We start from the raw sequence: 25,348 nt of genomic DNA, 5'->3' as shown, positions 1-25,348 counted from the left end.
GGAACAATGCGTTTAATGATGAATCCATAGACTCTATAAGAATTGCAGACTAAGCAACCAGCAGGAGATTATGAACAACACTAGCTTTGAGAATCGCTCCAAAGGCTGTGATCTTCCGCAGGATACACCTAAGGCCGTGGTCGGCAAACTGCGGCTCTTTGGCCCCTTGAGTGGGGCTCTTCCACAAAATACCACGGCCTGGGCGAGTCTATTTGAAGAAGTGGTGTTAGAAGAAGTTTAAGTTTAAAAAACTTGGCTCTCCAAAGAAATTTCAATCGTTGTCCTGTTGGTATTTGGCTCTGCGGACTAAGGAGTTTGCCGACCACTGGGCTAGAAGGCTTTCAGGCTCTGAGAGCTCCTCCAAGGAAGCACGACTTGCTCTCCAGGGAAAAGCGCTCCGTTTTACTATCCTGCAGCATCTGGAGGTGTGTGCAGCAGAGAGACCTATGGCATTTCATTTTCCTCCTCCTTTACAATAAGACACATGTCTGACTCATTATGGATTCTGCCACAGCTCCTGGTACTTAAGTGACACCTGGTACTTTCTCACATGGTAAATGTTCAAAAAAAAAAAAAATCTGTTCATTGAAAAATACTTTAGCCCCAGTGTATTCTGATTGGCTAAGAAACCTAGAATCACTGAACGGTAACTGATTCTCTTGTTTATTGTAATCAGATCTTAAGCTTTTCAAGGAATTTTGCCAAAGACCACATCTAGACTCCAAAGGCTAATCAAGAAGAAAGTATAAGAAACTGCTAGATTGCACCACCTCAAATCTTATGGCAACACTGTTTGCTGTATAAGGAGTCATTCCCGCTACACTGATAGTATTATAACATATATACAGTAGTGCCCTTTATTTCTGAAATGACATCGCTTGCTGTCTTTTAAACAGACATGGCTGAGAAGTCCAATGTATTATACTCACTTAAATATTAAAAACTCATCTTTTAATATTTGAGGCTCCAACTGATGTAGTTTACTTCATATTTTGATTAGCCTTTGCTTTAGCAGTTACCTCAAACTGGAATGCTAACCATTATGGCCAGTAGTGTAGATAAACAGACCTTTTTGTACTTTGAAATTATGGTCTTGCTACTTAGCTTATAAAGTTTAACTGAATATCTCCAATGTACCAGACATTTTACTGGGTACTGGCATGATAAAACAGTCTTCTTTCTACTTGCCTACAGTTTGGGGGGATGCAGGGAAAAGTATTAATCTTATAACCACTCTTGATTTGTAACGGTGCTTTGATAAAGGTAACACACACAGTGTTATGAAAACACGTAAGAAGGGTTGGATCTAAAAGACCTCCTAAATGATCGTGCATGAGCAAAGTTTTGAAGAACAAGTAAGATTTGGCGTGAGTTGCCCTGTGATCCTACTTCATGAGCTAATTTATTTAAAAAATTGTTTCCTCAGCTTATTCTTTTACATTTGCCTACTGATCAAAAGCAAACAAAGCTTACAAAAATCTAGAAATCATAATTTGTTTTGTTCCATTTATAGTTTCTAGTTTATATATTTTATAACTTGCCTGTGTGCAGTTCCATTAACCTTGGCAACCACAGCACAATACACAACCACAAAAACAGCCATTCTTCAAGAATGCACCACACCTGGATAAACCTGAGAACTTAGGAATTCTATCTAATAAAAGAGTAATATGCAAATTAACCATCACTCCGCCATGCCCACAAGCCACGCCTACTAGCCAATCAGGAGTGGGTATGCAAATTAACCCAACCAAGATGGCTGCAGCCACAGAGTGAGCAGGAGGCTTGGGTTTCCCTGGCAATGGAGGAAGCCAAGCTTTCTGCACACCCTGGCCTGCCTAGGCCTCCACTCAAAGTTACAAAGTTTAAACTATGGAAGATAAATAAATCCCAACAAAAATGGCGGCAGCCACAGAGCTGGAGAGAGCAGGAGGCTTGAGTTGCCCCTGGCAATGGAGGAAGCCAAGTTTCTGCAGCCCTGGCCTGCCTTGGCCTTGTCTTAAGGCTACAAAGTTTCAATTATAGAAGATAAATAAATCCCAACAAAAATGGCTGCGGCCACAGAGGGAGCAGGAGGCTTCGCTCCACTGAAGGCTACAAAGTTTCAATTATAGAAGATAAATCCCAGATACCAGGGCCTCTGCTTGGGTTGCCGGGGGGTGTGGCCGGCCTGCAAACCACCACAGGCCCCTCGCCCAGGCCGCCCCACGCCCCAAGGGAACCCCCACCCTGATCCAGGGCATCCTTCAGGGCAAACTAGCTGGCCCTCACCCATGCACCAGGCCTCTATCCTATCTAATAAAAGAGTAATATGCAAATTGACCATCACTCCAACACACAAGGTGGCTGCCCCCATGTGGTTAAAGATGGCTGCCCCCATGTGGACACAAGATGGCTGCCACAAGATGGCCAGCAGGGGAGGGCAGTTGGGAGGGACCAGGCCTGCAAAGGAGGGCAGTTGTGGGCGATCAGGCCAGTAGGGGAGGGAAGTTGGGAGGGGACCCAGGCCTGCAAGGGAGGGCAGTTGGGAGTGATCAAGCCTGCAGGGGAGGGCAGTTAGGGGTGACCAGGCCGGCAGAGGAGGGAAGTTGGGGGCGACGGGGCCTGCAGGGAAGGGCAGTTGGGGGGGACCCAGGCCTGCAGGGGAGAGCAGTTGGGGGGGACCAGACCTGCAGGGGAGGGCAGTTAGGGATGACCAGGCCTGCAGGGGAGGGCAGTTAGGGGCAAACAGGCTGGCAGGGGAGCAGTTAGGCATCAATCAAGCTGGCAGGGGAGTGGTTAGGGGGTGATCAGGCTGGCAAGCAGAAGCAGTTAGGGGCAATCAGGAAGGCAGGCAGGTGAGCAGTTGGGAGCCAGCAGTCCTGGATTGTGAGAGGGATGTCCGACTGCCCGTTTAGGCCCGATCCTACTGGGTCCCAGATTGGAGAGGGTGCAGGCTGGGGGACACATACCCCCCATGCACAAATTTCATGCACTAGGCCTCTAGTAATTAATCATGGCTTTTATAGATGACTTTATGTAGAGCAATGCTCCTCAAACTGAGGGCCACAGATGAATCTGGTCTGAAAACTCTTTCTGGTCTAAGGCAAAACAAGGAGTTTGTGCTACAGTGTAAATAAGCTGTTCCTTCATTGAGAAAATCTTGCTTCGAAAAAGTCATCCAAGTTACATTTTGGCACAAGCTCCTTGTGTGTTCACAGATCTGTGGCACAGTTTGCAGGCCAGTCCTTGAGCAGCACTGATCTAAACAAACACCACCCAAACCCAATATCCAACCCATCAGTAAACCCTAGGTGTTCTGCTATTTTTGTGCACTACCTTCTAACACGTTTTGCACAAATCCCAAATGCAGCTACTTGGACCACCTCTACCACCACCGTCATAGTGCAAACAGTCCTTATTTCTCACACTGATCACTGCAACAGCTCCCTCAATGGTTTCTCTGCTTCGGTCGCCGCCTTGTCCCCTTGTCCCCCAGGGTGGAACTTCCATCACTGTGACCAGGTCACTCCTGGGCTTAACGAGTGACTTCAACATTCTCCAAGAACCATTTCTTTATTCTCCTGCTACCTCACCTATCACTTCTTCTCAAGCCTCTTGTCTTCCCATCCTCTGCACGTTACTCTGCCCTCGAGTCAGTCCTCAGATCCCTTCTCTTTTATATCTACACTAGTAGCCCTGCGCACGAATCCGTGCATCAGTAGGTCACTGCTGCCCTCCTGTAGCTCTCCGCCCGCCTGTAGCTCCCCCCGCACCCTCCCCCTGATAGCTTGCTGCCCTGCCCCCTCCTGTAGCTCTCCACCGCCCACTTGCAGTTTGCTGCCTCACCCTCCTACAGATCTGTGATCCGGTCGTTATGTAGTCGGTCATTACGCCTCAGGGCGTAATGGATAATTAACATATTCCTCTCTTATTATATAGGATACTATTACTGTTCCTCAACTCCCAGGCGTGCCCTGCTCTGTTGTTATCCGCGGGGGTCCTCTGTGTCCTCACCTGTAATTGGTGGAAGTGGAGCTCTTGGCGAGCCACGGGAACAAGAATTTCCTGAAGCCCCTGGGGGAGTAGGAGGTATCGTGGAAAGCTTTATTGATGAGAGAACATGAGGGGATTTCCCTTCCGAGGTCCCATCTCCCTCCGTCCCACTGTGGGAAAAGTCCCAAGTTGTCTTCAGCAGAGCTAGGAATGAAAGCCACTGCCCAGTTTCCATTCCATGGAGAAGCACAGTCCAGTCCAGCATCTGGCTAGGTTAGCTTGTGTTCCCAGGAGCAGTCCATGGCAGAGGCCCTGTGGCTGCTTCAGGACACGTGGCTATGGAGGCGCACGGTGAGTGCAGGTCACAGAGCAAGTGAGAAACAGGAGCACAAGGGGCAAGAAAGAGAAAGTTCCTTTGTCTGGGGATTTTAACTTTATCCGATGAAATCCTGTAGGATTTCACGCAGTTGCTCCACCCGCTCTAACCAGTTATCTTTGTTCCAGGTTAGACTGACAGGCAAGGCCTTCCCTCTGTCGCCCGGCTTCACTGCACAGGCACCCATCTCCTTTGTTCAACCCCTGGAAATGGACCTCTGGGGCCGGGGTGTGTGGAGTTGCAGCGTCCTGGTGAAGCTGCCCAGATGACCATGCTTCTAACAGGGGTGGGCAAACTTTCTGACTCGAGGGCCACAATGGGTTCTTAAACTGGACCGGAGGGCTGGAACAAAAGCATGGATGGAGTGTTTGTGTGAACTAATATAAATTCAAAGTAAAGGAGCGGAGGGGAGAGCAAGAGAACCCTCCGCTCTTTCGGCTCCGCGGGCCGGATAGAACAGCCGAACAGGCCGGATCCGGCCCGCGGGCCGTAGTTTGCCCACGGCTGTATGTGGCCTCTCCTTTGCTCTCTTTCTATGTTGATATTAGCTAGCTAGTTACGAAGGTAACACTATCACATTATCAGGTTATTTTCTTCAATGCCTTTATCTATGTATGTGTTTAATTGTTGTGTGTCTTCACAAATTACAATGCACTGTCTCCAAAAGCAGGGATTTCTTGGGATTTACTCACCAGTTTTGATTTTTTTTCAATGTTGGGCAAAGAGTGAACAACCAATTTCTGTACTGAATGAAAGAATGAATGAATGAATGAATGGGGAATGTCTGGAATTAACATGGAATGAAAATGATAATCAAATTATTACAGTTAGCTGGGGGTACATTATACACAAATACGTTGGGGGCAGGGGCTTCCCTATGCCAAGTCCATTCAGACACTCATCCATTCTTGGCTACAGGGAATGCCGGGACCGACCTTCTACTTTTGTCACCCGGATGTTGCTCCTCTGTGGTTCATGTTGGTCTGCCTTGGGACAGTCCCTTCCTTGCACCAGGATACTGCAAGCAGCAGAGAATGCCAGGCTTTCTGCCAGCAAATGTACCGAGTGCAAGGTGCATAAAGTCCTAGTCAACACTTGGACTTCTGCAGGTCTACCTCTTTCTTTTCTTCGTTTTCCAAAACTTCAGGAGGCTCCCACCTCTTCCGATACACTTTGCCTGCCACTATTGAATTCTCATTGCCCAGAAACCCCATCTGTTTGCATGGCCCACCTGTCCCTACACTGCCACGGTAGGTCCCAGCCAGCAGCCTCTGCATTCTGCATGGGCACCGCCAGGACAACAGGCTGTGCTTCATACCTCATGCCTGCCTTCCGGTAGAAGATCGTACAGAATGAGAACCACATGCACAGGAAACCCCACTGCACAGCGGTGTGGACTCCAGCCACTTTCCATGAGAGACAGAGCAACCCCTCTGGCTGGAAGAGCCCACAGGGGCTCTGTTGCCTTAGCTATATATGCTGGTACCGACTGCAGAAACAATTAAGTGACAACAAACCAAATACTTGGGAGCAAACCCCAAATTTAAGTGTGAGTGCCAATTTTTGTTTACGAAACAATCTCCTATGGATTCAAAGATGAGAACTATTTTTTGTGTCACCAAGGCGATAGATTATGAAGCCTCATTTCACTAAACACAGCAACAACTAAGTTTCATCATCTTCATGTTACTTCCTCCGGTGCAGCATTTCCCTTCTGAAAATGGGATGCTTTTCCCCATTAAGTTACCGAGGAAGAGAAACCTATTTTTCCTATTAGGTGAGTGCAAGGGATAACAAATACCTCAGTGTATTCTTTGACACCATGTGGAAAATCAGTGTTTATTGTATTTTCTCCTTTCAATGGGAAGTGAGCTGACCAAGGGGCTGCATAACATACTTGGAGACCACTCGGGCCGTACCATGGAGGACCATGTTTCCTGGTCCCTGACTTACCACAGACCGAGCACCTCTTCTTGTAGGTTAGTACCCAGGCTCTATTTTTAGCTAACGGGCTTCCCTGTCTCATAACCCTTCTTCGCAGAAATTATTATTCATAAGACAGGCACCCATGTAAGATAAAGTGAGTCTTACTAGTGCCTCTGATTCCTCTAGAGTTCCTTTTAGCCGTGGAGGATCCCAATTTATTAGTAGACGCTGCATGTATCTCTTCATAAAGAAATCATGAAAAAATAAAACACTAGCATAAACTTGTATCAGAAATGTATTATGGTTCCTTTGCTTTCCACGTTAGGGTTACGGGACACTTGAAAGATTCGGTTTTATTACCATGTATCTCTTCTTCTCTCTAAGAATCTGATGCCTAGGGTACCAAATGGAATGAAGCTGTGGCAGAATTTTGCATCCAAAATGACTGACTCATATTTTCTAGCTATTTAACGTCCAAATGAGAACATAAATGTGTTTCATGGCTAAGTTACTAGAAATAGAGGATAATTTGTCTTTCATTATTTTTACTGCTTGCCCCTCTAATCTTGTTATTCATGTTAGAGACCATTACTGGAGTTGTGATATCTTACTTGTTGAACAATAGACTCTAGAATGCCTCATGCTAAAAGCAAATGCATAACCAATGAATGTAGCCATGTATTTCACATAGCGAGGCTGTAACTAGGAACCCACCAGCTACAATTTATGTCTGCTTTATTAATACAAAGCAACACGGAGTGTCTCATTTCTGTATATGAGAAAAAATAGGAATCTACTACCTCAAAATGCAGTTTAAAAGATGCAATGCTATTTAAAGGGAATGGCAACAGGAAGGGAAAGTTAGCACTTTGTTTTGTCTCTTAAAAACACTTCTTGGCTCAGGGCAACAGAGGCTTCAATTCATCCACAAGTATCCAGATCACATCTTCAGATCCCTCCCTTTCTGCTGATCAGCTTGTTATCCAGAGGTGAGGGAAGAGTATGTGTAATTATGTCTATGTATTGGGTACATGCATCATGTCCACTGTGTTCAAATGGCAGACTTTCTTTTTTTTTTTATCCTGCTTTTGCTTAATGTTATCTGTTCTCTTGGGGGTGGCAGGGGGAGTTATCTCTGTATCAATAAAGGATAGTTGATTATGCCACCTATTGCTTCAAAGATCAAAGTGCTCTGCCTGGCCAAGAAGATGCTTCATTGTCTGACGCTGGCTTATCCTTCCACCTCCATTTGGTCCCACCCTCACCCTTGCCCCAGCCACACTGCTCATCTTTCATTTCCTCTTATGTGCCAAGCTGTTTCCTTTGCCCAGAACACCCCTCGACTCCTGCCCCCAATGCCAGCTCCATGGAGCACTCAACCAAGGGACCCCTCCTTTCTCAGCCTCAGCCTCCAACCCCACCTGCCTGGTCTTCAGAGCATCTTCCTGGTACTATAACTAGCACCCTACCCTCGATGCCCAGGAGAACAGGGATCATGTCTGCTTTTCCCCTTATTACAATGGTCGGCAAACCGCAGTTTGCCGCTCTGTTGACTAATGAGTTTGCCGACCACTGCCTTATTACATCCCAGGGTTTAGCTGAGTGCCTGACACGTTCTCGGATCCCAAACATTTGTTAGAAAAATGTTCCACGCAGCCTAAGACTAATGTTTCCTAGTAAGTTTATTTTTGCCAAGATATATTTTGATTTGGAAGATTTCTCTGTGATCTGTATTCCTAGACACATCAGGAAAGTCACAGTAAGAGCATTTGAGTAACTTCAGGAAATTCCTACATAATTGTAAGGTTTTACAGATCAGTCCTAGTCAACGACAGAGGCTAAGCAAGAGCAGATTTTATCCCCAAAGAGGAAAACTTCCCATCAAAGTTGTCAAAAATGAAATGAGCTACCCTGAAATATTTAGAAAATGTATCGTCAGACCATTCTCTATCTAATTATAAAATAAATAGAGGCCCGGTGTACAAATTCCTGGACAGGTGGGGTCTGGCCAGCCCACCCCAATTGGGGCCGATGGGGTCGAGCTGACTGGGGGGAGGGCCCGCCAGATCTGTCCTTAGCGCTGCTGCGGAGGCGGGAGAGGCTCCCTCCACTGCCGCTGTGCTCACCAGCCATGAGCTCAGCTTCTGGCTGAGCGGTGCTCCCCCTGAGGGAGTGCACTGACCACCAGGTGGCAGCTCCTGCATTGAGTGTCTGCCCCCTGGTGGTCAGTGCACATCATAGCGACTGGTTGTTCCACCATTCGGTCGATTTGCATATTAGGGTTTTATTATATAGGATACTTCTGGGGAAGCAATCCTCCCATTCTCAAAGGTCTGGATGGATCCCCATTAAACCACTACCACTGCTGGCATTTCAGTCACCCAGTGTGCTCCAGCATGGTATCATTTAGAATAAATATAACTTAAAAGAATATAGAGATCCTGGCAAGGGAGGTGTGTTCATTGAAATCACACCAAGCCTGCCAGGAAACCAAATCAAAATTGGAAAAAGAATAGCCCTGACCCCTGACCTCTGGCTCCGAAGAAGCCTGACATCGCTTGTCCTTCATGTCCTCATGAACATACAGTGGGCTCCACCAGATGGTCTGTCAGAGCTGCCTGTCTCCCCACCAAGGGTTCAGAGGTCCAGAGACACTGATGTGGGTTGGTGCGCTAAAACCTAGGCTGTGAAAAGGCAAGGTTAAAACGCATCACACGGGGGTGGGGGGGGGGCACCTTGCTTCTAGGGCGGCGCTGGCCCCACTATAGGAGAGGCCTCTTAGCCACAGAATGTACAGATTCTCAAGAGTGACCCCTGCTCTCACCAGTTGGTATGAAACCTGCTAGAACCAACATTTCCTACGAATGGCACCTGGCAGATCAAGCACAAGTGCAGTAAATGAGAACACTCAACAGCTCAGGCTTCCTGGACCAAGCCATGGGCACTGAATGGGACTTACTACTGAGAGTCCAAGAAAGGAGGTAAGTTCTTAAGACTTTTTTCATGCTACGAATCCCTCTGGGAGTCTGTTCAAGTCTATGACCTCTCCTAAGAGAGAAAAATAGGATTACAAAGGAAACTAAACATAATGCAACACAGTTATCAAATTTTAAATGGATGAATTTGTGGCATGGTATATGTGTTTCTTTACTAATACTTTAAATAAAAAAACATCGAATAGCAGGTCTAATAACCATCAAACTTTCAAAGTAGAGATAAACACAAGTGATTTTTTTTAAAATATCTGCAAACAACTGTAATGTGATACGATGTTTTCTGTGACTCACTGGCATCTAAGTCACGGGCTGCTGGTGCTCCTGTGGTTGGTGGCCCACACCCATGAATAAGGAGGATGCTAGATCTGAATGAGGTTAGTAACAATGAAGATGTCATTTTCTCTATCCAAGTTGGATTCTATCCATATCCACAACCAACAGGTAAACACACACACACAACCCTGTGCTTGAAGGATTTTAAATGAATTCTAAAGATCCTTTAACCTTGAAGAATATATGATCAACCTGACAAGCATTTAGGGTAGGGCCGTGGTCGGCAAACTGCAGCTCGCGAGCCATATGCGGCTCTTTGGCCCCTTGAGTGTGGCTCTTCCACAAAATACCACGGCCTGGGCGAGTCTATTTTGAAGAAGTGGTGTTAGAAGAAGTTTAAGTTGAAAAAATTTGGCTCTCAAAAGAAATTTCAATCATTGTACTGTTGATATTTGGCTCTGTTGACTAATGAGTTTGCCGGCCACTGGGGTAAGGGAAAAGCTGTGGAGGTATTTATAGACTTTGAGTTATATAAATAGAACACTTTATAAATCAGTAGTAGTTTATGTTACATAATGGAACTCAGCATGTAGGAGTTTTTCTTGCCTAGAAATATATGGCCTCTAGATGCCTCCTCTCCTTACAACCAACCCTTCAAAGCTACTCCTGATTTCTGCGTAATCATCTTGATCTCCTTCTAAGCCTTTGCATTTTCTAAAGGGCCATGCTTTTCATGAAATATTCATGGCTCCCTCCCTGATGGTTATTCTCAGTGATCGTTGGCACGGTGGTGAGTTCAGCAACTTTCCTTTTATACCTTTTTATTGCCAAGTAGAATTCTACTCTATGGAATATTACTACCATTTGTTTATCCATTCTCTAACTGATGGGCATCTGGGTTATTTCCAAGTTTTGGCAATTGTGAATACAGCTGCTATAGACGTTTGAGTTCTCTGAGTCTCTCCTCAATCTTAGGCCCTATGAATGAACCTCCGTCTTGGGCTGGCTTTTCCTCAACTTTTTGCCCCTCCCTCTTTCCGTGACAACCAAAACATGCTCTGGATTGGTTGCAGATCTCCATGTTCATTCAGTGTCAGCTCCTGGTCCCGTGGGGTTTCTCCCCCTCCCGGTGCCTTCAACCTTTTGCATGAGAGAAGAACCTGGGGCTGTATGTGAAATTGTGCCTGTCTCCAGAGGCAGCATCGCCCTACCTGCATGCTTGTGGAACCTAGGGGCTCTCTCTCTGGCCAACTTCCCTGGCCTCTGACTTTCTAGCAAGTACTGAGCAGAGGCCCCTGGGAAAAAAAGTCAGTGATGAGTACAGGTTCCCCTTGCGTCTGCACTCCTTGTAATTCTCAACTCTCCTGCTAGCTCTCAGTGACTTTTAAGAATTTATTAAAGAGTGTAAATGCTTTCTTCTTCCTTGCTTCTTAAAATATTTTTACTATTATTTTTATTTTTTTAAATATATTTTTATTGATTTCAGAGAGGTAGGGACAGGAAGAGAGAAATAGAAACATTAATGATGAGAGAAAATCATTGATCGTCTGCCTCCTGCACGCCCCCTACTGGGATCAAGCCCACAATCTGGGCATGTGTCCTTGACCGGAATCGAACCCGGAACCCTTCAGTCCCCAGGCCAATGCTCTATCCACTGAGCAAAACTGGCTAGAGCTACTATTATTTTTAGTTGTGGTAAAATATACATAACACAAAATTTACTATCATAACCATTTTAAGTGTATAGTAGTTCACTGGCATTAAGTCCATTACACTGTTGCACAAACTTCACCATTACCCATCTCCAGAAGGGGTTTCCTCTTGCACAGCTGAAATTCTGTCTCCATTAACCAACAGCTCTCCATTCCTGACAACCCAAACTCCTGACAACCACCATTCCACTTTCTATCTCCATGAATTTGACTATTCAAGGTACTTTATATAAGCGGACTCATACAAGTATTTAACTTTTTGTGACTGGCTTATTTCAAATAACATGTCTGCATGTCATCCATGTTGTAGCATGTGTCACAATGTTCTTCCTTTTTAAGGCTGAATAATATTCTATTGTATGCGGGTACCACATTTTCTTCATCCGTTCATCTGTCAATGCACACTTGGGTTGCTTTGACCCCTTAGTTACTCTGAATAATGCTGCTATGAATGAGTGTACTCTTCTTATTCATTTTTATGGAAACTATTTCTTTTTCATATGCTCTGCCAAAGATGAAAGGGTTTGTGTCCCATCTCTCTTTGGAAAAGCATGACCTTCTTCAAATTTCAGTTCACTGGCTTATCCTGTGGCCTAAGCTTGACGAGCTCAAGACAAGTTATGATATTGTGCATTGCCCACTCTTTCTCATTGGACGGGTGGGAGTGCCTTCTCGTGGCTTTCTACATCATAAGTGGACACAGAACTTCTGAATTTTATTTTATTTTTTTAAATAAATCTTTATTGTTCAGATTATTACAATTGTTCCTCTTTTTTCCCCCTAGCTCCCCTCCACCCAGTTCCCACCCCACCCTCTGCCCTTCCCCCACCCACTGTCCTCATCCATAGGTGTATGATTTTTGCCCAGTCTCTTCCCGCACCCCCCACACCCCTTTCCACCCAAGAATTGTCAGTCCACTCCCTTTCTATGCCCCTGATTCTATTATATTCACCAGTTTATTCTGTTCACCAGACTTCTTATTCACTTGATTTTTAGATTCACTTGTTGATAAGATATGTATTTGTTGTTCATAATTTTTATCTTTACCTTTTTCTTCTTCTTCCTCTTCTTCTTAAAGAATACCTTTCAGCATTTCATATAATACTGGTTTGGTGGTGATGAACTCCTTTAGCTTTTTCTTATCATGAAGCTCTTTATCTGACCTTCAATTATGAATGATAGCGTTGCTGGGTAGAGTAATCTTGGTTGTAGGTTCTTGCTATTCATCACTTTGAATATTTCTTGCCACTCCCTTCTGGCCTGCATAGTTTCTGTTGAGAAATCAGCTGACAATCGTATGAGTACTCCCTTGTGGGTAACTAAGTGTTTTTCTCTTGCTGCTTTTAATATTGTCTTTTGCTCTTGGCATTTTAATTATGATGTGTCTTGGTGTGGTCCTCTTTGGATTCCTTTTGTTCGGGGTTCTCTGCGCTTCCTGGACTTGTAAGTCTATTTCTTTCACCAGGTGGGGGAAGTTTTCAGTCATTATTTCTTCATATAGGTTTTCAATATCTTGCTCTCTCTTCTTCTGGCACTCCAATAATTCGGATGTTGGTACACCTGAAGTTGTCCCAGAGGCTCCTTACACTATCTTCATATTTTTGGATTCTTTTTTCTTTTTGCTTTTCCAGTTGGGTGTTTTTTTTGTTTGTTTGTTTTGTTTTTAAACATATTTTATTGATATTTTACAGAGAGGAAGGGAGAGGGATAGAGAGCTAGAAACATCGATGAGAGAGAAACATCAATCAGCTGCCTCCTGCACACCCTCCACTGGGGATGTGCCCGCAACCCAGGTACATGCCCTTGACCGGAATCGAACCCGGGACCCCTCAGTCCGCAGGCCGACGCTCTATCCACTGAGCCAAACCGGTTTTGGCCCAGTTGGGTGTTTTTTGCTTCTTTGCATTTCAAATCTTTGACTTGATTCTTGCGATCCTCTAGTCTGCTGTTGGATCTCTGTATATTATTCTTTATTTCAGTCAGTGTATGCTTAATTTCTAGTTGGTCCTTTTTCGTATCATTCAAGGTTCTCACTAAATTTATCAGCAGTTTCTAGAAGATTCTTGAAAAACCTTATAACTGTGGTTTTGAACTCTATATCCAGTAGTTTGCTTTCCTCCATTTCTGTCATTTGTGACCTGTTTCTTTGTCTCCGCATTTTGGTTGCTTCCCTGTGTTGATAGCATGGCTTTGTGTGCTAGGTGTCCTATAGGGCCCAGTGGCTTAGCCTCCCCAATTACATGAGGTGGACACTCTTGGTGCACCCCTTTGTGGGCTGTGTGCAAGGTCTTGTTGTAGTTAAGCCTTGATTGTTGTTGGTATCACTAGGAGGAATTGACCTCCAGGCCAACTGGCTGTGAGGATCAGCTGTGTCTATGATGTGCTGGAGACACCCTTATGGGGCAAGACTTGTTTCAGTGGGGCTTTGGTGCTCACTGAGTCTGCCCCTTGAGTGTGTCCCTTATGGATCTGAGGAATTGTAATCTAGATGGTCCCACTCTGACCACTGGGAGATCCAAGGAGGTGCAAATTTAGCCTCTGCCTGAGGCCACCCAGCAGGAGCTACAGATTGATCTGCAGATTCCTCTTCTTTGTTTGGGGTTTGGAGGCACCCATATGAGGCCCCCAGCTGTGAAGCAATGCAAGCTGCTGTGGGGCCTTGGGCCTTCTTTTGGAGGTTCTGGGGATCTCTGACCCAGCTACAGTTTGTTAGGTAATTTTAGGTTGCAAAGGGTCAGGCCATTCAGATGCAAAAGCCTTTGCACACAGCTTGGGTGGGGTGGGGTCTCAGGGTGGAGCAAACAGCTATGGCTGACTGTCAGCCCTGCCCTAAGAGGCCCCCGGGTCTCAGTGTCCCTTGGTAATCGCTGCAAGTACCTCTGAGAGAAAGCTGCCCTCGAGTTCCACCTGAAGCCAGACAGTCCAATTTCTCCCCGTATGAGTCTGGGTCCCCAGAGTCTCGCCCGGAACTGGAATTCAGAGCTGTCCGGAGCTTGTGTCTCCCTCCCAGTTGAAAATGACAGCTGCATACTCAGTTGCTAGACCTTTCCACACGCGCGCGCCTTCATACCTCTGCACTTTACTTCCACACCTCCTCTGAGTCTCAGTGTGCTTTTCTCTTTCCTTCTAGAGAATTTCCTGTAGAATTTCCACTCAGCCAGCCTTCCTGTGGTTCTGGATGATGTCCGTTTTGTCTTTTAGTTGTAGTTTTGAAGTGGTTGTGTGAGGCAGCAATTTCAGGTGTTTACCTATGCCGCCATCTTGGTTTCTCTCTCTGATTCTTATATCTGAATTTTATTTTTATAAAAAAAGTAATGAAATAATGTTGGGAATAGTGGGAAGATGGAGGAGGGAAAAGATGGAGGGAGACTAGTAAAATATATAAATCTTTATCTTCCATAGTCTAGGAAGCCAACAGATAAAAGTAAATATCAAGATCTGGAACTCAAAGTATGCAGTTAGGGATATGGAGGTAAACACCAGGGAAAAAGTGGTTGCTCCTTATGACTAGGAATTGGAGAGTAAAACTGGGACAGAAAACTACTAATCCATATTCTATGCCTTGTAGAAAAATCTGTTACAACATGTACAAGACATGAAAATTTTAAAACTCCTTCAGTAGCATCATTGATTCGCTGAGATAGTAAAATTTAAGAACTGTGGGAAAAAAAAAAAAAACTCCTTACTTCTTCTTTGAAGTCTGTGCCCTATCACTAATAGCGAGGTTTGGGATGGGGACAAAAAAATAAAAACAGTGGGCCCTTCATCCAATATGACTGGCATCCTTAGTAGAAGTCAGAGTCACGGGGGAGAATGAGCGCTACGTGATGATGGAGGCAGAGATGCAGCTACAAAACAAGGGACACCAGGATTACTAACCAGCAGTACCAGAAGCTAAGAAAAGAGCATGGAAGAAATCCTCCCCTTTGAGTCTCCAAAGAGAGAATAGCCCTGCCTTTCTCGCCTCCAGAACTGAGAATAAACTTGCTGTGTCAAGCCACCCAGTTTGTGATAATTTGTTAGGGCAGTTCTAGGAGACTAACACAATATTTTTGTCTTCCCTATACATACTGTTTAGATAATACAATCAGTTGTTGTTTTTTTCCTTTTTCCCTTTATCTTTCTAGTAATTCATCATTATTGAAGCAAGTTTCTCCAACCTGAATGTATGTAGTGGGCGTTAGTTGAGTGTGCCTGCCCAGTATCTCTTTCCTTCTGATAGCACAGGTGATAGATTGTGCCTTGGGGTAACTCCTGGGCTCATTCAACACAGTGTGGGGCTGTCAGTCAAGATGCCCTGTTCTTCCTCAAATACACTCCTTCCTCCCTCCCTCCCTCCCTTCTTTCTTTCCTTCCTTCCTCTTTTTCTCCCTCTCTCTCAACTCTAAGTCTTGAGCACAGTGGCACAATGATGGAAAACATTAGAGCTGATTCATCCCAGCGGTGTATTATCCTTTCCAAGGTCTTACTCTTCAGCACTTCCTTCAATTCCAATGAATTCCTTTTTGTTTAAATTAACCAGAATCGGTTTCTATTTAATTCAATTATGGGACTCTGACAACTGCAATAGCCAAAGAAAAATTTCCCCATAATATTTCATGAGAAACACGATGTGTGTCCGGCACCAAAACACAAAACTCTTAATAGACAACATAATCAGTAGCTGTGCCTATAAGGCTATGTTAAAATATCTCCTTAGCCCTGGCTGATGTGCCTCAGTTTGTTGGAGAATCATCCCCTTGTTCCATTCCCGGTCGGGGCACATACCCAAGTTGCAGGTTCCAACTCGGGTCAGGGAGCATGTGGGAGGCAGGCAGCTGATAGATGTATCTCTCCCCCCTACCCCACCCCTCCAACCCCCCCACCCCCTACTTCTAAAAAAAGTTTTTTTAATATCTTCCTAGATTCTTCTAAAAATTGCTGAACATTTCCATAGAGCCAGAATGGTTCTTTTTCCCTCTTGGTTGTTCATTTTATAGTTCTGATCATTAAAAACAATATCTTACTCTTTCTCTGCTGAACACTAATCAATATGATTACTCATTTGAAATTTTAAAATATGGTGATAATGAGTGAAGAACTCACTGCAATGACACTTCATCGGCATAAAAGGCACCTTTAAATCTCCTTGGCTCTCTTACCAATTTAAGCTCCAAATAGATCTAACAGGTAATGAATGCCATGCTGATTGCTATAGTTTTTCCCTTTTTACCTTCATGTGCTAGAATGTATTTCCCTCATGTTGCAAACTATGGGGAAACCAACTGCTATACTGAATCACCTCACGCATCACAGTAGGAGATATTTTAGAGTACCTGAAAGTGAGCTTTCAAAATGCAAGGATATGTGACTTCATTTTCCTATCCTGAAACATTTTAAAATCTGGCACTTACATGCATTTATATTACTAAATGATTTAGATGAACAAAGACAGAAGAACGTAGTTTTTGCTCAAAGCCATTTATCATGGCTGTTAACATTCTTCCATTAAATGGGTGATACGTGTTTGCGACAGCCTGTCACTGTGATCTATACAGAATTCAAACTAGATGAGAAAAAGAATCCTTAGTCCATTAATATATTAATTCACAATGTAAGACCTCACCATATCTTAGGAAAGAACTGCATTTAAGAGACTGCTGTGACAGTAGCCCCAATCAGGGTTGTAGAATTTTTGAATAAAGATTTAACCAGTTCATTTTTCTGGAATATTTTGTGCATGTTTAGCAGTTTTCAAACACTAAAGAATTGTTGGTTGCATAAATATTAGTAGCCTTTATGTCTATTACAATTTGGTCTGTGGATGGAAAGCCAGAGGTCAGCAATTTCATCCATGATCCAAGGATGTAGACAATAAATTACACAATGACAGCTACTTCTGACATTTTACAGAAAATTGTGATCCTACAACCAAGTACTCAATGTAAGAAAATGTACTCATTTGTTCCTTTAACAAACATTTTTTTTGGTAACAAAACATGAGTCCTAGTGTCTACATAAGGCCAGTCTAAAGATGTATACTGTAGGAAGAGAGCTAATGTGCATTGGTTTAATTTAATCATGAAGATTTAGATCCATCACTAGGAAGATACATTCAGTAATAGAGAAGAAAGAATTCTCTACCCGTTACCCAGGACTCCAAGGAAAAACCACGGCTACAACATTTTGGATGGGGGACAAGTGCCGTGGTGGCCCCTCTATTGTTTATCGGCCTATCAGACCTACAACCCCCTGTCTCTCAAAAACAACCTCCCACCTTCCCATAGGAAAACACACCTCCCAACAAGCATGCACTGTCCTCTGGCCGCTGTGGTGGAAAGGACAGGCTCTTTGCCTGATGAGAGCCAGTGAGATGTGAGGGGGGATTTGCTGGGATCTCTGAAAAGAGCAGCTTCCTCTGCAAGAGCAATGGGAAGACTCCCTCTTCTTGACATGGGAACCTGGGAATATGAAGCCCTGCAAGCCTCAGGCAGCCATCTCAGAACCCAAGGAAAGAGCCCTTCAAGAATGGAGCTAACACTTAGACAGTGGAGCCAAGGAAGTGCCGTGGGACAACGAGGACCTGGTCACATGGTTTGAGCCCTAAATCAGGTCCTACCGGGAGCCAGAGTCCCCTCCTCTCCTCAGTTACAGTCATGAAGTCTCTCTCATGTTTTCTAACTGAAGCCACTGGAAATCAGATTTTCTGATTCTTGACAGTGAGTCTGCTTTCCAATATGAATGATCACTTTTAAAGGCACAGCTCAAGTATGGTAGAAGTGGACAAGGACAAACAAGGGAACCGGGCATCATGCTAAGATCTTTACACCCATAGCTCACTTAATCATCACAAGAAGAACAACACCCATAATCTGGTGGATGTGATTCTCAAAAGAGAGGACGAGCTGGAAAGTCTAATAATTTGCTCCAGTTTCACAGCTACTAACTAAAAAATAGAGAATTGCATTCAAATTTGTCTGATTCTAAAGGTTTTCAATTTCAGATGATCCTTTGTGATTACTTTAGGTTTGCTGAGTTTGCAAGGCCACCATGCAGGCCTTCCCTGAGTTAGTCAGGTTAGCATGTGGCCCTTTTTTCGATATATATATATATATATATATATATATATATATATATATATATATATAAAATAGAGAAATATGCCAATTAACCGGGACACCATAACGGGTCAATTGGACAGGAGGAGGTTGGGGGCAGGGGGGCAGGGGCCTCCGTGTGCCTGCACTGGGGGAGGGCCTGATCAGCAGCACCCGGGGCTGCTTCAAGGGCTGGAGAGGAAGGCAGGGCCAGACCGGCGACTCGAGGGTGGGTGGCGCCGCGCGATTTCAAATTGTGCGCTGGGCTCCTAGTGTGTGTGTGTGTATACATACATACATACATACATATATATATATACACATACATATATATATGAATTTGGTTCTGCAAACCGGTTGCAATGTACAAGGCAGCTCAGCCTTGCAAATGCAAGAGTCCCAATGCCTAGAACAGAACCTAAATGCTTGATGAATTTATAAAACTATGATTCTCCTTGGTTTAATCATATTCTTGACCTTTCACACAGTCCAGTGATGGGTGCACTCTATCAACACCAGTGCTGCTCAAGTGAAGCTGTTTTCCTCAGTTCTTTCACTGTTCCCTTGGGAAAGACAAAGCTTTCCCAACAGCAACAATAGGCAACTGAACAAAGCAATTCAAAGATGCCAGCAGAGAAACTGAGGTCACCTTTGTGGAAAACAAGGGCTCTCCCACTGCCTTTTTCCAAGAAAGACACACATCTCTGTTCCACTGGGAAGCAGAATGGAGCTGTTTGTGTTCGAACACACAGGAGAAGAGGAGGGGTTACTGGGTGCCCAAGGGGCATGGCAGGGTATAAAGTCTCCTCTGCTACATGAATTCCTGAGGGACTGAAGGATGGTAATGGCCAAGGATGGAGGGAATGGTTATTAGAACAAGAAGGGAAGGAAGCAGCCTTAATGATGATCCCTACAGAATGAATTCTGAAACCAACCAATCAACAAAGAAGATGGGTGGGGGGCGGGGAGAGAGTGTAGAAACACTGACCTATTCTCTTTAGTTCCTAGGCCCCAGTGTGATGATGACAAAGCTTTTACCTCAAAGTGTTCTGAGTTCCTGCATACAATTGATATGAGAACACTTCCCTGATCTTATTACATTTGAGGCTGTAAGCTATTGTTCATTCTCTCTAGGTACAGTAGTATGCTATAGGCTAGAAAGGTTTATTTCTCAATACATGTCATGCTGTTGATTTAAAATTGAAACTAAATACATGAAAATTATATGGGATTCTGACCTTCCTGTATAGATGTCTACAAATATAAGGTTTCATTTTGGAACATTTCATGAGGCTTCTAATAAATATTCACCTAACAGTCTCTGATTCTCTACAATCCCTCACTACATGAAGAACTTATTGGTTGTAATTTTAGTTAAATTATAATTTTAAACATTAAAACCATGTATTTCAAAAAACAATTACCAAACCAGTTCAGTGAAAAATACGGTAGCTGAACAGTTTTGTTTTTATCAAACATGTTTACTCAGCTCACATGCATACTATATGACCTGTCATTTTAGACTTTCTGGGCATATTTTAGGAATCTTTTTTGAAGGCTGGTAAGACATCCTATTAACAGGAAACATTTTTTAGTTTCCTTAAAAGAAGTATTTTTTAAGACGGGGACATTTTGCAAAGAAAGTCTCTTAATATTAACTACTCTTGATGTTCAAGGTAGACTTCCAATAGAAATTTTTGAAAGCATCCTAACAGGAGTGGCTTTTAAATCTAATCATATCGTGTTCTAAGCCAGGGTTTCTCAATATCAACACTATTGACATTTGGGGTCAGGCCATTTTTGTTGTTGTTGTTATGAATGACCACCCAGTGCCTTGTAGAATGTTAGCAACACCCCTGGCCTCTGCCCACCAATTGAGAACCATTTTTCTAAGCTATCAATAAGATGTGCCCTGACCGGTTTGGCTCAGTGGATAGAGCTTCAGCCTGTGGACTGAAGGGTCCCAGGTTCGATTCCAGTCAAGGGCATGTACCTTGGTTGCAGGCACATCCCCAGTGGGGGGTGTGCAGGAGGCAGCTGATCGATGTTTCTCTCTCACCGATGTTTCTAACTCTCTATCCCTCTCCCTTCCTCTCTGTAAACAATCAATAAAATATATTTTTTTAAAAATAAGATGCCCCAAGGTAAGAAAAAGTGATGTCTTTTATTCCACTTAGACTAACATTTCTTTCATTATTCTGCCTCATCAAGCCATTTCACCACCTTTTAAAAAAAAATGCCTTTACCTTAGGGCAGCAAAGATTCCATTGACTATTTCCTAAGGCAGTGGTCGGCAAACTCATTAGTCAACAGAGCCAAATAGCAACAGTACAACGATTGAAATTTCTTTTGAGAGCCAAATTTTTTAAACTTAAACTTCTTCTAACGCCACTTCTTCAAAATAGACTCGCCCAGGCCGTGGTATTTGGTGGAAGAGCCACACTCAAGGGGCCAAAGAGCCGCATGTGGCTCGCGAGCCGCAGTTTGCCGACCTCTGTCCTAAGGCATAGCTGGGTTTAGGGAACAATCCTCTAGAAAAATCAGTGCCAAATTAGGCTTCTAAGGACTAGGGGTATAATCCATTGCATTTCCAATGCAGGAGGTGAAGAATAAGGAGGAATGGGTTTTCTCCTGTCACACTGAATTTAGCATTCTATAAATAAAGCCTTCACCTCCACAGGCTCATAAGCGCTCCAGGTGCCTAAATTCTGCCTTTACTTGTCACCCTAATCAATTTTCCCAACAATCCCTCCTCCTTGACCAGCAAACAAAAAAATAGGCCAAATATAAGGTTATGTATGTTTTATTTGAACAGCACTCTGGGGAGAACAGGATTAATGGCTAAAATAATAATTTATTTTACCTTCACCACAATTACTAATAATCAATAGGGAAAAAAAACAGTAATAGAAGCAGAAAATGACAGCACAAGTCTTTTTGTTCAAACTTCTCACCATATAGATGTCCCGAAGCACAGACATATTTCAAAAGGTACGTTCCAATAGTTACTGTACTAGAACCCGGGCCAGCCACTGTCACCTAGAGTAATAAGAGGACATGCCCTGGTCCTTAGAAGTTTACTGCCTTTTCCGCTGTGTCCATCCAGGGGTCTGTGATCATTCTGCAAGACAACCCATACCATGGTCCTCATCACTTTTTTTAGAGTTCTCACTTCCCTTCATCTGGGTCCCCCACCACAATCTGTATGTTGGACCTCCAGAACTATTTCTAATGGTTGCACACTCACATTCTCAAAGCCCTCTTCGATGCCAGCTGACAGTAGGTACAGTTTTCACTTGCCTTTTTTTAGTCCTTCCACAGATGGCACAGGTTTCCAGAGCTGCCTTCATCCTCATTTCCCAGAAGCCAGGGACCTGGTGGCAACATCAACTCCCCCCATCTCTCCTCCCCCGGTTTCCAATCCTAGAAGCTTCTTTCCTTCCTGGGGTTGGTGGGTGCAATCTCTCCTAGTCAAAGAGGCGTTTTTACATAAAGCTTTTTGCACTAGATGCTTGTTTATTCTACTAATCTGGTCTTTTCAAGTTACATGTATGTGTGTGTAACTCGGGGGAGCGGGGAGGAGGGTTAACACCCCCCCACCCCCCACCCCAACCAGTAAGTGCTGGTTACTCTTGCCGGCATCTCCTTCCCACTGGCCATTTGGAGCCATCGCGCTTCCCGAATCCGCGGGGCACCATCACCGCATCACCTGCAGGGGCAGCAGAGTGAACTGCGGACCTCCGGAGCGACGCCCCAGGGAAGGACCCGTGGATTCCGGAGCCCCTCTGACCGCGGGGACTCCCACCTCCCGCAGTGGAGGGACTACCGAATCAGAGGAGAGGACAAGACCAGCGTCAGGTTTGGGGGGTGCAAGGGCCAGGGAAAGGTTAGAGACGAACATCATTGGACGAGCAAAGAATGTGACCCAGGGGAAAGGAGGTAGAAGACACGCAGGAAGGCACGTTTCCCTTAATCCCCCACCCCCCACCCCCGCCCGGCCGCCGGTGATCCGGTCATAGAGACAGACTGCAGCAGCAGTCGCGACCCCGGGCGGGCGATGCGCACACAGGCGCCCGCGCACCTGCACACTCACACGCCCCCCGCCAGTTGCACGCCGCAGACTTCTGCCTGACTTCCCCGCCCCAAACACCGCACTTCTCGGGCGAGACCACAGATTCCCGGGACCTAGAACCGCCACCACTCCCCTCACCCCGCTGGAGCACACACATTCAGACCCCACATTGCAACCAGCGGGTGCCGGAACCACTTAAGGCAGCTCCCCTGTAACTGACTACCTTCCCAGCAGCCAGGGCAGTCCAAATCTACAAGCTCAACTAGATGGAGCCTACGGGCCACCCAGCCAGGTAGGAGACGGATGAAGGGCCTGGGGTGCAAGTGTACCTCAGAGAACTGCTACTAAGTCACTATTCGGGGGGGCCGCACGGAGCCTCCAACCCTTTCCTGACCCTTTCGACCCCATCAGCAGCCCTGTAATTCCGTCGGATCCCCGCACTGCTTCCTCCTCCCTCCACCCAAATCCCTCGGCGATTTTCCTGGGGCCCTTCCAGGCCACTTTCTGAATCCATCCTCTCTCCAGCCGGTTCCCAGCATGTGGCCTCGCGTACTCCCCCCAAAGACCTCCATTCAAGGCTGCCTCTCTCCATCATTATATCGTCCTGACCTGGCATTGCTTCTCTAAATTATCAGGATCCACTTGTTCTCTGGAGCCTACTATACCTTCTACCGGCGTCCTTTGCTCTAGTTCAAATCCGCTTTCCACGCGCCCCACTTTCCACCCATCGTCCCTACCGCCGCTCCGGGCCAAGACACGCTCACCCTCTCCTGTGCCATACTGCATTCTCAGCTGCTCCCACCCTACCCCCGGGAGACACCCCGCTTTCCCTCTGCGGCTGTTCTCGGCCAGGCGCCCGCATCCTCAGCCCAGCCTCCCCATCCCGGACCAGCCCACTCCCGGCCTGCCCAGTCCCTCTCCAGCCACGGGGTCCTTCCCTCTGTCCTCGACCACCGCGGGTCCCAGTTCAGCCCTCCTGCTGGGCCGGTCCCCTCCGCTCCAGCATCCCAGTGGCCACCCGCTTTTAAATTGGCCAAGGGGCTCGCCGAGGCGCCAGGCACAGGGGACAGCAGCCAGCCAGCCAGCTCTCCCGGGCGCCAGCCGCGCCTCCCACCTGCCGGCCTGGGCTCGCCGGGGCGCCCAACCCTGGCCCCACCGTCCAACCGACCCACAAACTTACTTGCGGGTCGCCAGGAGGGGGCTGCGGTGAGCGGCGGCGGCGGCGGCGGCGGCGGCGGCGGCGGCTCCGCGACGGCGAGTGCGCCCCTCTCGGCGGGGCTGGGCGGCGCGGCACCCGCGTGCGCTCCTGCGGCCGCGCGGTGAATGGGCTCAGCCTGACGCAGCCCGGCTCGGCCCCCGCCGCCGCCGCGGCCTCCGAGCGGCTGCAGACATGCTCAGTTCCCGGGCCCGCCGGCGTGGACTGTACCAAGAGCCACAGCGGCGGGGGAGGCCGCGAGCCACCGCTGGGAGGATGCCGCCAGCCCGAGCTACCGCTCCCGAGGCCCGGGAGGAAGGGGGGGCGCTAGTCCTCTAAAAATAGCTCCTGCGGAAGCCAGGGCTGGGACTGAAAGCTGCTCCCCGCCCACCCCGCGCTTGGGGTCCTGGACCAGAGCGCGCGTCCCGCGAGGTCCCTGCCCGCGCTCTGCACTCCACGCGGGGAATCGGAGCCTCTTAAGCGGGCACCTGCGGGCTGCGCCGGAACTAAGTCCGTGGCGGTCCCGACTTCGGGGTCCCGCCATTGGTTCTCTCCAGAGAAACGGAGGAAAGTTGGGTTAAAGCGATGTAGAAGCTCCCCCACACGAAACTGACCCGAAGTTTTTTGGATGCCAGGAATTACTGGAAGGAAAGGGCGACATTCAACAGCCCAATTGGGGAGGGGGGGCGGCAAAGGGCTGCGTGAGGCGGGCTGAAGGGGGCTCTGGAAACAGCTTCTAAATGGTAGAAATCTTTTCGGGCGCCTATGGCTCCTCATTCCGCAGGATTTTGCATAGTTCGCTGACACTCGCCCTGACCTTGGTGATCTGGTTCTTGTTATCTGAACCGTTACTTCCTTCCAGAATTGCGACCGCCACCCTCCCTCTACCAACCAGGCTTTAAATTGCAATAGGAAAAGGGCGCAAACTGGAGACGGGTCAATTGTGACACCTGAACCAGAACCTGGCCCTTTGGTGACCCTTGGAAAGGAGGGGGTCATTCCTGTTGCCAAGTTGGGGCCTGGCTGTTCTCTGTCTCCCTGAGCACTTGCAGTCTCTTGGATAGCTCAGAACCAGCGCACCTGCAAATGAACCTTCCCCGCTGTTATTGTTCAGTATATTCCACCTTGATTCCTGATCATCTACTTTCAAAAATTTCCATTCTGAGTGGTACAAGTGTTTCCTGGGTGAAATTCACTCCTCACAACCACCCCATAAAGAGAATCATTATTATTCCCGTTTGACAGATGAGGACATTGAAGTTCAGAGACGTTCACATGTTGCCTTGAGTAATAATACGGTGCTGATCCATGAGTCTGTTAAACTTCCATAGTTTCTGCATAACCTATTCCCCTGAACCAATAGTTTTACCTGAGATAGGACTGAAGAAATTTAGGAATTATTCTCTGAGGAATACTAATAATTGAAAAATGCTGATTATGAGTTTTGTTCTCTATTATTACCCCACTCTCACCCCCACCCCCATTTTTTTTTCTGGGCATTCACAGGTTAGATTTTGTGTATTCTGTTGAAAGTGACTGTGATTCATTTTTATTCATTCAGAGAGAATTTACCGAGAATCTTCTAGGAGCAATGCATTCACCTGGATGCATTTTGTAATATATCACAGTTCAGATTCTTTGCTAAAGCTACTTTCTTTTGTCATTGCTACAAATTAGTGAGATTCTGCGAAACCTACAAAGTAGTGTAGGTGCTTTTCCACAGAACTGTAGTGGTATGTATCTTTTT

General features: G+C 46.1%; 1 protein-coding gene across 3 annotated transcripts in view; it reads right to left on the bottom strand.

Annotated features, from left to right (window-relative positions):
- The window catches only part of OXR1 (oxidation resistance 1), a 345,790-nt gene extending 321,738 nt beyond the window's left edge, over window positions 1-24,052 (bottom strand). For 2 of the 3 annotated variants that reach the window (XM_080647068.1, XM_080647065.1), the window contains exon 1: window positions 23,587-24,052. The gene's annotated coding sequence lies outside the window, so the exon portion shown is untranslated. Of the gene's footprint in view, window positions 1-23,071; window positions 23,197-23,586 lie in introns of those variants that run through there. The other variant, XM_080647066.1, reaches the window with a different exon arrangement.
- Between the last annotated feature and the right edge of the window lie 1,296 nt (window positions 24,053-25,348).

The sequence above is a fragment of the Plecotus auritus genome (assembly GCF_963455305.1).
Source record: "Plecotus auritus genome assembly, chromosome: 11".
Classification (NCBI taxonomy): Eukaryota; Metazoa; Chordata; class Mammalia; order Chiroptera; family Vespertilionidae; genus Plecotus; species Plecotus auritus.
The sequence above is the reverse complement of the archived record's forward strand: the minus strand, read 5'-3'. Positions and strand labels throughout refer to the sequence as shown.